We start from the raw sequence: 13,395 nt of genomic DNA, 5'->3' as shown, positions 1-13,395 counted from the left end.
GAAGGAGCCATGAAGCCCCTTCTTTCATTGGCTACAGTGTGATGTATTCTCAATTCTGGGCGCCACCCAAGCTGGTAATATCAAGCAGTAAGATTGGATTTTGACAACATTTTTGCTCATCTGGCGAAGAGAGCTGTGGCTCTCGAAAGCTGATGCTCGAATAAAGTGGGTTAGTCTTAAAGGTGTTACTGGACTCTTTACTATTTTGCAACTACAGACTAACACAGCTAACTCCTCTGAATCAGAGACAGAGGAAAACTTGGCTTACCACAGTACGCCTGAGATGTAGAAATCCTCACAGGTTCATGTACAGCTGATGTAATCTCCAGAAACAACTCCAAAACTCCAGTAACGTCCCTTTTATGTGATTGCCCCAGAAGACAATCCATTCAGGGGCCAGTCTTCAGCGTCTTCAGGGCTCTGTTTGAAGAGGCATAAAATATTTCTGTTAAAGAAATATGTTGCAATCATCCACAGGCTTGCTTGGGATGGTAGAGGAGGATTCCTAAGACAGGATGCAAAAAGTATGTGCTAAAACATCATGATGATTTAAAATATCTCTGTTGCTGGTACTTCTATTTGGGTCCTCCTTGAACAGAAAAAACAGGTATTACATTTTTAAATGTTTCCAGTGGGAGCTAGGCCACGGAAATGTTTTCAGAGCCCAGTAAGCAGGGCCATGATCCCCATGTTACAGAGGAGGTGCTGAAGCTGAATTCAAATAGCACGATCAACTGTGGTTTATCAACTCTGCTTTGATCCAAATCCGGTTATTTGTGTTGCTTAAATGCAATGTTCAAACAGCCAGGCTTGGTGCCAAAATGGGGTTTCAAGCAAAGGTTTGTAGCTACGTGGTTAACAACAGTTTGCACTAATTGTGCCTTGCAGCTTCTTGCAATGCCTGAAATCACAAGCCATAGTTTGCTGAGCAGCATCTCTGCTTGCTCAGGCATAGAAAGAGCAGTGCGGGGAGGATGTTTTGCTGCTGGGTGGTGGAGAGCAGGCAAGAAAGAAGCAAACCAGGATTTGTTGCTTGTGTCCAGAAGATTAGCAGAGTCTGTTGTTTAGATAGCGACATGTTAACTCGGCCTGGGGCTATCTATGACTTATGGGCATAAATGTTTCCTTGCAGGCTTGTATCAATCAGCTTCAGCCCCTTGGCTCCCAGGGCAGCACGCCAGGTGGCTCCGGTAACTGACTCCCAAGCTTGCCTCTCTATTCATAAGTGCCCTGGATAATTTTAGACTATGCACTTAAAAGTCTTATGGCAGAGTGGGCTGTGTCTTTAAAATTACTAGGATTTGGTTGTTGTTTTTTAAGGAGACAGGATGGAAATATTTAAAATACTGTCCAGGATGGACAATAGTTAAAAGGCTGTTACTTAGGAGAGGGAAGAGAGCTGTTCCTATTGGTAACAAAGGATAGGACTCAAAACAATGGGTTTAAACTGCAGGGGGAAAGGTACTGGCTGGATGATAGGAAAAACTTCATGTTAAGATAGATCAAGATGAGTAGCCCTGTTTGTCTATCTGTAGCAGCGGAAAAGAGCAAGAGTCCAGTAGCACCTAGAAGACTAACAAAATTAGTAGTAGGGTATGAGCTTTCGTGAGCCACAGGTCACTTCTTCAGATCTGAAGAAGACACACTAACATGTCTACCCATCTGGATCTATCTCTGTCTATCTATCTCTATCTGGATTTAACCATATAGAATGGAAATCCATCAACTGTGTAAAAAAACTTGCACAGGTACGAACAGACATCATCTTTCTCACAAAATGCAGAAGACTGGACATTCTACCAAAGGGACTGAGAATACAAAACCCTCTGCAATCCACTTACCCTACTACGAAGGGAGATAGTGCCATACATTCTCCGAGAAGCTACCTAAACATTTATGTATTTTATTATTTATTTTATTTGTTTAAATTTGTATTCCGCCCTCCCCACACTGGGAGACTCAGGGTGGATCTCATTTATATACATTAAAATTACAACCACAATTTAAAACAAAATAAATACAGTATAAATATTTTTAAAACAAACACAAGCAGCACAAAGTTCATTAATCCATTTCCAACTGTCACTGAAAAATAGTTAAAGGAAACTTCTTTTTCGGAGGTGGATGTTCTAAAGGGAGGGCCCCGTTCTACCCTATTTCGGCCGGCGGGGGCCCTTCCCAGCAGCAACCAAACGCTTGGCGGAACAGCTCCGTCTTACAGGCCCAGCGGAATGATAACAAATCCTGCTGGGCCCTGGTCTCATTAGACAGAGCGTTCCACCAGGTTGGAGCTAGGACCAAAAAGGCCCTGGTTCTGGTCAATGCTAGGCAGGCCTCCCTGGGGCCAGGGGTCCTTAGTTGCTGTTTATCACTAGATCGAAGCGTCCTCTGGTGCACATATGGGGAGAGACGGTCCCGAAGATACACAGGTCCTAGTCCGCATAGGGCTTTATAGGTTAATACCCAAACCTTGAATTTGATTTGGTAACCAATGCAGCTGGCGCAATACCGATGTAATGTGTGCACTTCTCAGCACTCCAGTGATGACACGCACTGCTGCATTTTGGATCAGCTGCAACCGCCGGATCAGATTCAAGGGAAGCCCTGTGTAGAGCGGCGTTACAGCAGTCTAACCTAGAGGTGACCGTTGCCTGAATCGCTGTAGTTAAGTCACGGGTTGAGAGATAAGGGGCAAGTTGCCTGGTCTGCCGAAGATGGAAAAAAGAAGACTGGGCAACTGCAGCTACCTGAGCCTCCATAAGGAGTAGAGATGGGCACGAATCGAATTACGACTCAAAATTCGTGACGAATCAGCCGATTCGTTCTGCGGGGAAAACGCATTTCTTGGGTGCCACATTTTCCATGAACTTGATGACTTTTTCTGCTGATTCGTCCACTTCATTGTCTGTTAGGGAAGCAAGACACACTTGTGTCATTCAATTGATTCCGCAGTCCTTTGGTTGCCCCCAATCTTAGCCCACAAACCTTGATTGGCAGCTGTCCCTGGATTTGGTGCACTTCTCTGGTGTTGCCTGCTCTTTTCTGCCCTCCTTTGTGCATCTGTCCTCCCTGGGCCGGTTTCTGTGTGGTGCTTTTGGGGCTCAACACCCACCCCAGTCCCAGGGCAGCCGCCTGCTGCATTTTCCTCTGTTCTCTCTCCTCCAGTGCGCTTCTCTGGTGCAGCTCGCTTTCTTTTACTGCCCTCCCTTGGGGGATTAAACTTATTTTGTGCATCTATCCTGCCTGGGCCATTGTCTGTGTGGTGCTTCTGGGGCTTAACACCCACCCCAGTCTCAGGGCAGCCACCTGCTGCCTCACACCATCACTCTTCAGTTTGCTTTCTACTAACCCCACTCTTCTGTTGGCTCTCTTCTACTTTGTGATCACTACTCTGTTTTTTGTTTTTGTTCTTCACTTCAGTGCACCGCTATGAAGCTTGTATTGTTGGGCGAGGGCGGTCGTGGGGAGAAAAGGGCAAAGCTTGTCCATGTTGCCCATTGCTGATCGCCACCCCGCCTGAGGGGGAAATCTTGTGGGCAACAGAGACTCCAACTGCAGATCCACCCAATGGGGCTGTGGAGGAGGCAGAAGATGTCTCTTCTCCGCTGCTGGGAGTGGACATTGCTAAACTTTTTGCAGAGGACAAGGAGGGATCTGAGGAAGAATGGGGGGGGGTTGTAGCCAGTCCCTCTACAATCCAAACTCCAGGGACTGTCTCTGACCACAGTCCACCCCTCACCCCCTCTTCCTGGTCCAGCTCCATGCCGCGGAAGTTAATCCTTCGTTCTCCTCCTGACTCACCAAGTCCCAGTCCCCGTTTCATTCAATCTCTCTGGCAGCACTTTCAAGCTCTTCACAATGACCACTGCTCTGCGTGGTGTCATCACTGCGATGCCCTGGTGCGTAGGGGCACTGACCCTAGGCACCTGTCATCCACTGCCCTACGCAAGCATCTGGAGAGGCACCTCGGCCACGCGAACCACCTAGCGGGCGAGTGAGGATGGCTAAAGATCAGAGAAGGGGGAAGGAATGGGAGTCCACGGCCAGCAGGAAGACTTGCTGTGAGGTGCTGCGGGTGGGAGTGGAATGCCCAGGCACAGGGCCGGATCTGGGGGGGGCAGGGGGGTAGTCTGCCCCCGGTGCCACCAGGGAGGGGGCGCGGGAGCAGCTCCCAGCTGCCGGAGCGCGCAGGCGGCAGTGCAGGCAGCCTCACAGCCCCCCGCGCTGCCTTTTGCCTGCCCTGGAGGGCAGGGGGTGCCCGGCAAGCCGGCCACCTCCTGTCCTCTCCTGCGGAGCAGGCGAAAGCAGCGTGGGGGGCTGCGAGGCCCCCCGCACCATTCGCCTTCGGGGAGGCGAATGGGGCAGGTGGCTTCTCAGCCCTGCACGCTGCTTCTGTCCACCCTGCATGATGACATCACCAAAGTAACATCATCATACAGTGCGGGGAGCGCGCGCGCATGCGCGCGCATGAGGCAGTCAGCCAAGGGTTGCCCTGGGCATGGGCAACCCTAGATCCGGCACTGCCCAGGCAGGCTACCCTGCGGGAGGTGGTCCCCTCGGGGTCTGTGACAGTGCCTAGCATACGAGTCAGGGGGAGGGCTCAGGCAGCAGGCACTAGAGTGGCGATGGAGACGATTGCTCTGGACGGGCTCCCATTGTCCATCGTGGAGGGTGTGGGCTTCCGGAGGCTGCTGTGTCACTTTGCACCCTGGTTCTCAATGCTGTCACGGAGGACCATTGGCTGGCGAGTCTTGCCCACCGTCTACCAGGGTGTTCGCACAAGGGTCATGAAGGCACTGTCAGGCGCAAAGGGACAGATCATCCACTTCATGGCAGACTTGTGGAGCGGCTGTCATCATGGCTACCTCGCCATCACAGCCCAGTGGTGGCAGCCGCTGCCCCAGGGGGATGGATGAGGACCACTCAGGGAAGAACATCGCCACCATGTTCAGGGCTGCATTGAGGGAGTGGGCGCCTGGCGGTGAGCTTGTCCGAGGCTTCATGGCCACTGATGCAGGAAGAAACATGCTGGCGGCCCTGAAAGAGGCATTCCTTGACGGCCTGGTCTCCCTGGCACATAAGCTGCACCTCGTCATGACAGATGCACTCGGGCTAGGTAGCAACATCAAGGCCAGCTGGGGACCAATTGACGTTGCAGGGGAGAGAGGAGCTCGGCCTCAGCTCTACGGATTGGTTAGCCCTCTCTCAGATGGTCCGTGTCCTGAGGCCATTTAAGGAGACCACTGAGCTCCTATGCTTGTACGAGTCCAGTCTGGGCTAGGTCATCCCCCTGATCCATGGCCTGGACCAGGTGCTGGCCAGAGAGATGGAACAACAGGACCAGCTTGTCCCCAGGGTCAGGGACTTGGTCGGGAGGTTGCAGGCAGGCGTGGCCACCCGCTTGTATCGTCTCTGCAAGGAGCTGCCATACAGACTGGTCTGCATGGTGACCCATGCATAAAAGGCAGCATAGCCATGCGAAACAGAGAACTCCATCAGTGGGTAAGGTACCTGTGCAGACTGGTATACAAGTTCCAGTCCCAACAAGTGGGACAGAGGGAAGAGAGTATGGGCGCAGGGATGGAGGACGAGGTGGAGGCGGAAGATGTACTGGCTGTCCCCAGGCAGGAGAGTTCTTCCCACGGTGACCCACCACACTTCTGGTGCTTGATGGTGGGCTGGGCAGTTGGCAGCAGTGAGGTCAGCACATCCGTCGTGGCAGAGGACTCGTTGGAGGTGATGGTCAGAGAGTACCTTGCTGAGCCACCCAACACCAACCCTCTGGAATACTGGGCAAGAAAATCTGCTATTTGGCCAGACCTTTAGAATGTGGCCACCAATATCCTCTCCTGCCCTCCCACCAGTGTCCAGAGCGAGCAGGTCTTCTCACACCTGGGAGACCTCCCCCGTCCCCACCACTCGATCTGGACCCGGACCTGGTGGACATGCTGTCTTTCTTGAAAGTCAACCTCCTACTGCTCGGCTACCCTTCCTGGAACTGGAGTTTTCTGACCTCTGAGCCACCCTTGTCTCTGCTTTTCCACATGCCTACCATCAGGCTGTGGCCAGGCCACAACATTTGAGATCAAGGTCCAAGCTTACTGGACACCTATGATGCAGGCTCACAGGAGCACATTTCAATTTTTTTTTTGTCTATCACTGTTCAGCACATTTTGCTTTTCCTTCCGCTTCACTTTTGAGCATGTTTTTTACTTTGTCTCCTTCGAGTCTTATTTTTATTTTTTTTATTTACATCATTTATAGTCCGTCTTTCTCACTGAGACTCAAGGCGGATAACATAGTATGAGGTTAATACAACCAGTATCAAGTACATTTCAATACAATGCCATAAGGTATACAGATAGAAGTTTAAAAGACATAGCATTAGCAGGGATCCAAGACAGAGTAGAAAAAATACTGGAGCAAAACATAATCAATTCTAGGACTAACATTAGACAACATGGAGCGCTGGTTATACATAGGAGTACGTATTTAAAGCAACCGATAATATATAAAACAAAAATTGTGATGAAGTCTATGATCCCCAGCTCGTTAGTGAAACATCTGAGACCCCATCCCTACAATACAGCCCTCCCATTTGAGTAAAAAGCCTTTTTGAATAGTTCGGTTTTGTATCGTTTACGGAAAGCCAGGAGAGTGGGGGCTCTTCTGACTTCCTCGGGCAGGTCATTCCACAGGATAGGGGCCACCACAGAGAAAGCCCATGTATGGGCTGCCGCTGACTTCACCCATGTGCAACCTGGCACCCGCAGGAGATCCTGTTCAGATGAGCAAAGCTGCCGTGGAGGAACATAGGGAGGGAGGTGGTCCCGTAGGTATGCAGGACCAAAGCCATGAAGAACATTGTATGTAATAACTAATACCTTGAACTGAGCATGGTAAAAAATGGGTAGCCAGTGGAGCGACTGTAGGATGGGAGCGCCTTTCTTGAATGAGGAGACCATTCACCACTGGGCTCTGGCTGGGTTTCTCTGCTCGCAGGAAAATGTCCTTACTTGAAGTGCCTGTACAGAATGGGAATGGATGAGTGGGTTTGGGCCCTGCTGCACCAGAAGTAAATACATCCACCATCAGAGTCCGGGCCACCCACATGTCCTCGTGCTGGAAGGACTTGTTAATCTGTCCGAAACAGTACAGAAGAGCTACACACGAGTGAAAGGGTGGGGGGATTTTCTACCCCTTTCCCATTGCCTCGCGGATGACAGGCTCCCCTCACGGACTCCACGTCTGTGTGGTGGGCTCTGTTGTTGAACGTGGCATTTTCGCCAGGGGAGCCCTCCCGCCCCATCTTGCCAAATACATTGGAACTGGTGGGGTTCAAAGATGGCCACAGTCTCTCTATCGCATGGGCACCTTTGTCCCTACATCTGGCGTCATGGATCGGGGAAGGTGGCAGCACAATTGATTGTTTGGTGTGGCAGGTTCCGCAAAAACTGTAATGTCTTCAATGCGATACGATGCCCTACTGTCCACCTTGGGGGGGCCTTTGTTTCTCCCTTCCCAAGATGGCGGGGTGCCTCCTCCACCGCCACCACGTCCAGCTGGTGGGTTTTGTTGGTGACAGCCTCCGATCCTCAACAGGAGAGGCAGGCCATAAATCAGCTATGCTGCCCTGCGGTCCCTGTTTGGGAGGGGGGGTCATCTCTCCATCCCCAGTCCTGTGGAGGGCACCCATATTTGTCTCCATGTCTGGCTGGTGGGTGTTGTGGATGTTCAGTGCCCAAGGGTCTTATTTTGTGCAACCCTTCTGCGAGGATGTGTGTGGCGCTCACCAGCACCACCATGTCTGGATGGTGTGTTCCGTTGTGCACTGGCAGTCCACACCCTGCTCCTCAGCACAAGGGGCAGGCATCAACATCTATTCCCGCTGCTTGCCGAAGTATTGGCATCTGTGTCCATCAAAAACCACACCCATTTCGGATTCCATTAGATGTCAATTTGAAAACCACATCCAGCTGGTCTGTCTGGTGTGTTTTGTTGGCAAACACCATTCCTCAACACAAAGGGCGGGCCTCTGTTCGCCAGACTGCCCCGTCTCCTCAGTAGGGTGGCTCATTTTGTGCACTCTGTCACTCTGGGGAGGGCATCTCCCAGCTTCGCCGTGTCCATCCAGAGGGTGTTTCCTGTCACCTCCACCCTTCGAAGTGAAGGCGGGCATGTGTCGCTGTGTTGCTCTGCTTTCCTGTCCTGGGGGGAATGGGTCTCTCCATCCCCTCCCCGTCCCAGGAGAGGGCATCCTCCACCATCGCCACGGCCAACGGGTGTGTTTGGTCGGTGGCAGCCTCCACTCCTCGATGTGAAGGGCAGTCACCTGCATCTTGCAGCACTCTGCTGAGTCTCTTTTGCTGCTGTTGTCCTCACCTGGGGAACTTGTTTTGTGCATCCTGTCCTGCCTGGGGAGGTATGGATGGCATCTCCTGGCTCCACCGTGTCAATCCAGAGGGTGTTTCTGGTTGCCTCCGCCCTGCGAAGCGAGGGTGGGCACGTGTTGCTCGTTGCTCTGCCTTCCTGTCCCGGGGAGGATGGGTCTCTCCATCCCCTCCCTGACCCAGGGGAGGGCAACCTCCGCCACTGCCACGGCCAACGGGTGTGTTTGGTTGGAGGAATCCTCCACTCCTTGACACAAGGGGCAGTCACCTATTGCAGCGTTGCTCTGCTTTCCCATCCCGGGGGAACGGGTCTCTCCATCCCCTCCCCCACCTGGGTGAAGGCATCCTCTGCCACCGGAAGGGGCGGCCGCCAACAGAACCTATGTCTGGGGGCCCATCAGTGAGGTAAATGTTGGGTGCTGCAATGCAGTCAAAGGACCCCTCGGTGGGGGTTCCGGCTGTGGGGGGTCTATAACTTGAAGATGCCTCACAAAACCTGGAGAATGGCTGGAGGAGAGCCTTCTGAACACTCCATGTGAGCATGGCATTTGTAAGAGGCCGGGATCTAACGAACTACGAATCAAACTGATTCGTGAAAATGGGAAGTTCGTGGGAATTCATGGTTTGTGGTTCGTCAGACAGGACGAACCACGAACACAAAGTTCGGGTTTTTGACGGTTCGTGCCCAACTCTATCAAGGAAGCATCCAGGATCACTCCCAGGCTCCTGACTCTCAAGGCCAGTACAAGTACCACCCTGTTGAGAACAGGAAGCTTGGGTCCCAAATCCATGTGCCCGCAACTCAAATACAGGATCTCTGTTTTCATGTGATGTGATTTCAGCGAACTCTGTTTCAACCATCCAGCCACAGCTTCAAAGGCATGCTTCAGGACATCTGGGGCTGTGCCAGGCCGGCAGCCCATTTGGTTCATATTAAGAGTAATTCAGCAGTGGAATCAGCTGCCCAGGGATGTGGGGGGTTCCCCCTCACTGGCAGTCTTCAAGGAGCGTCTAGACAAATACTTGTCAGGGATACTTTAGGCTGTTCCTCCATTGGGCACGGGTTGGACTAGATGGTCTGTAAGACCCCTTCCAACTCTAGGACTCTATGATTCTGTGAATGGATGAATAACTCTTATCCCTCTATCTTTGCCCACTAATAGAGAAGTGCCAGAAAAATTAATCTGGGGGAAGGGCAAAAAAAGAAAGAGAATTAAACTCTGGTTTAAACTAAACCAGAGACCTGCTTGAGGCAGCTTACCCAGACAATAAAATTTGAATTACCACATTTGAATTACCAACAGTAAAATAAGGGCTAAAGTTATATTCCTAAAACAGATGTCAGACCAGCAGCAGACCATCAAACAGATAAGATTAAACTCCTAAGTTAAAACCCTGGGTAAAAAGGAATGTTTTGGACTGGTGCCTAAGGACAGTAAGGTAGGCCCCCAGGTGGTCTTGAGGGGACGGGTATTCCATAGGTGAGGTGCCACCACTGAAAAAGCCCCGTCTCTAGTTCTCACCACTTTGCCTGTGTAGGAAGGGGCATGGAGAACAGGGCTTGTGGACTTGATAGGATGGGAGGAGATGGTCCTTCAAGTACCTGGATCCCAACCCATGTAGGACATTAGAGGTAAGAACCAGCACTTTGAATTCTGCCCAGAAACAGATGAGCAACAAGAGTAGACCTTGGAGTACAGGGTTGATATAGTCTCTGTATCCTTCTGTGACGGCAGCCTGTCTGCCTCACTGTGGATCCATGGACGTTTCTGGCCAGTTTTCAAAGGCACCCCCACATAAAGCGCATTACAGTAAACTAACCAGGGCCGATTCCAGATGGCCCTCCCCGTCCCGAAACATTGCACGTTGTCGCGTGAGAAAACGCAGTATTTCGCGTTTCGGGATGGGGAGGGCCATCTGGAATCGGCCCTGGGTGTGATCAGAGCATGGATCACCAGGAGCAAACCGTGGTTTCCAAAGAAGGACCATAGCAGGCTTTTTACCCCAAAGTGATAGAATATGCCAGGTACCACAAAAGAGACTGGAACTTGCAACCATAAGCCAGGATCCAGCAGCATCTTCCAGCCAGGAACCTGCTCCTTTAGGGGGAGCGCACCCCTTCAGGACAGGCCGACTTCTCCATCTTCAAGCGGCTTTGTCCTTGGCCAGCAGCACCCCGGTCTTGTCTGGATTGAGCGTCAGTTTGTGGGCCTTCATCGGTCTTGTCATTTCTTCTACTCATGCCTCATCTGAACTTAGTTGGGCTGGAAGACAAGTGCTGAGAGGAGAAAGAGGCAAGGCTGAACTTCTCTCACCTGCCTGCTTCGTTGTGTTGTAAGAGAAGGCAAGAGTCCCCCACACTTGAGATGTGACATGCAAGGAAGTGTGAGTCGATTCCCCTGCCATGTCTAGCTCAGCCCTGACCCGAGGTCTCCAGTGCCTTCCCAGGATCTTCTTCAGGTCGATGCAGCCATTTTAGACCCCATTTTTGTGAAATTTTGTTTTCTTTTGTTTCAATATACAGACATTCGTGCTGCCATGTTGCAGCCTCTTTGCCCAGTTTGAAGGGATCATTTGGGCCACTTCTCCTTCCGCTTGGCTTTTTGCCATCTTGAATATGCACAGGTGTCATCTGCTCTCCTGGCCTACCACAGTTCGCCCTGACTTTGCAGCACTTTGCAGTATAGGAATTCACTTGTTAACAGAGTATTGTGGGTTCCACAAGGACTTCCAGTCTTCAGATGGATGGGGAACATGCATTCTGGATAGGGCTACTATACCTCTGAAGGAGCAGGTTTGGGAGTTTTTCTAGCTCCGCCCTTTGCTACAGGAAAGCCAGATAGCAGCAATACCAGAAAGAGTCTTTTTTCTGCTAAGGCTTACCTACTGACTTCATCACCTGATGGGGCAAAAGGAAGTTGCTGCTACATCATTTTTTATGCCTGGTCATCTTCTAGATTAGACTATTGTAATGTGCTCTATATGAGGCTGCCCCTTGAAGACTGTTCAGCTGCTTCAGTTGTTTCAAAGGGGGCTGCCCAGAAGGAGGGTACATGTTACCTCGTTTGCTCCTTCGTTGGTTGTGTTTGGGCACAATTCAAGATGCTAGCTGTGGCATTCTCTCCCATGCTGTTCAATTCCCCCCCCCCTTCACTCTGCTTCTTTTGGAGACAGGTGAAAACAGAATTCTTCAATGAACTTTGGCACAGGGAGGCTGGGCCAGCGGAGGCCTTCCACTGCTGTTTCTGCTCTGCTGGTTTGCACTTTTTATAACGTGCATTGCTGTGCCGCCACACGTGCTTTTTTCCTGCTGTTTTTACAGTATTTTATTATGGCTATTTTAACTGCAGTATAGAAATATCCATAATTGTAAGTAAGTACATTGAATAAATCTCCCCAAAGTGGACAAATGTGCACCTTCAACATAAATAGCAAGGAAAAAAGGCTTCTGGCTTCATATATATACTGAACTGGCTGCCTCTGTTCAGCAAGGATATCTCAGCCTCAGTGGAGAGCTTAATGGAAACGGCAACACTGTCGTTGTACTTCCATAAATGTATAGCGATGTTACCCTTGGAATACTGTGCACACTTCTGGTTGTGTCAGCTCCAAAGAGATATTGATGGGTGACATTGGGCCTTCCTAACCTGTCTCATAGGGTTGTTGTAATCTCCAACAATACAGCTCTAGAAAAGTCCCAGAATTCAAAACAAATGAGTTTTGGTAATACTAAACATCAAACTCTGAAGAGAAATTCAGCATAGGATGACTCAGGAGCCTCCCTCACACAATTTACTTTTGAAAGTAGATTGATCTTTGTTGTGCAGTCAACAGACCTTTCAGTCATTAACTCAAATTATAGCACTTATGTATGTGTTTTGTTACCAGAGCTTTTTCCAGAATCCAAAATCTACTTTTAATGTATACATTAAACTGTTAGAGCGAGTGTTAAACTACGCTGCGGAATTAAACGCCGAGCTGGTCAGAGAGGCAAAAGCTTTATTTGAGGAAGTTACATACTTGAGGGAAAGGGGGAGAGATAGATCCTAGCTATCTGACTACATCTTGCAGAGACAGAGAAGAAGTGTGGCAGGAGAGAGAAGAAGCAGGATATTGCCCTGTTTAGCCCAATAGGAGACAAGACAAGGAAATGACCCCCAGGAAACAAGAGAGGTGCTACTCTCACTGTCCTAACTAAGTGATCCTTGCTGCCCCCTGCATGGTAGGCTCTTCTTACTTCTTGCTGCTGCAGTACACTAGACATTGTTATTTCTAACACCCCTTCTCAATGTCTAGTGTACAAAGTCCACAAAGTTCAGTCTTTCTCGTAGACTTTGAAATTTCTCTTTGGCAAGTGGCTTGGTGAGGATGTCTGCTATCATTTCTTCTGTAGGGCAGTACTGTAGCTCAACAAGTCCATCTTCTTGCATATTTCTCACAATGTGATTCTTTATGTCAATGTGCTTGGTTCTTGATCCAATTCTTTCTGTATTTGCAAGCTTTATGCAAGATTGATTATCTTCAAGGAGTTGTATAGGTTTGGGTTCATTTATCCCAAAGTCTTCTAATAGTTGTAGAATCCACTTGAGTTCTTGGCATGCTTCTGCTGCTGATATGTATTCAGCTTCTGTAGTTGATGCCGCTACTAGGTCTTGCTTTCTGCTTGTCCAACTGATTGCTCCTCCACCATAAAAGAATACTCGTCCACTGGTAGACTTTCTGTCTGTGATGTCTTCTGCCCAGTCAGCATCCATGAATCCCACTAGTCTGGGATTGTCGCTTGCTGGTAGCTTGAGCTTCAGTTGTGCAGTACCTCTCAGGTATCTTGCCAGTCTTTTGACTGCTTGCCAGTCATTCACACTTGGTGATGCACTTTTCCTGCACAGTATTCCAACTGCTGCTGCTATGTCAGGTCTGGTCACTGTACTTATGTAGAGCAGTTTTCCAATTGCTTCTCTGTACACTTTGATGTTTCTCAGAGGTTCATTGTTTCCATTTTGTTTCA

The 13,395-nt window shown here is 50.0% G+C and overlaps 1 protein-coding gene across 1 annotated transcript in view; it reads left to right on the top strand.

Moving 5' to 3' along the window:
* The window catches only part of DLL3 (delta like canonical Notch ligand 3), a 56,001-nt gene that overhangs the window by 28,904 nt on the left and 13,702 nt on the right, over window positions 1-13,395 (top strand). The window lies entirely within an intron of this gene.

The sequence above is a fragment of the Eublepharis macularius genome, chromosome 15, assembly GCF_028583425.1.
Source record: "Eublepharis macularius isolate TG4126 chromosome 15, MPM_Emac_v1.0, whole genome shotgun sequence".
Taxonomy (NCBI): domain Eukaryota; kingdom Metazoa; phylum Chordata; class Lepidosauria; order Squamata; family Eublepharidae; genus Eublepharis; species Eublepharis macularius.
The sequence above is the reverse complement of the archived record's forward strand: the minus strand, read 5'-3'. Positions and strand labels throughout refer to the sequence as shown.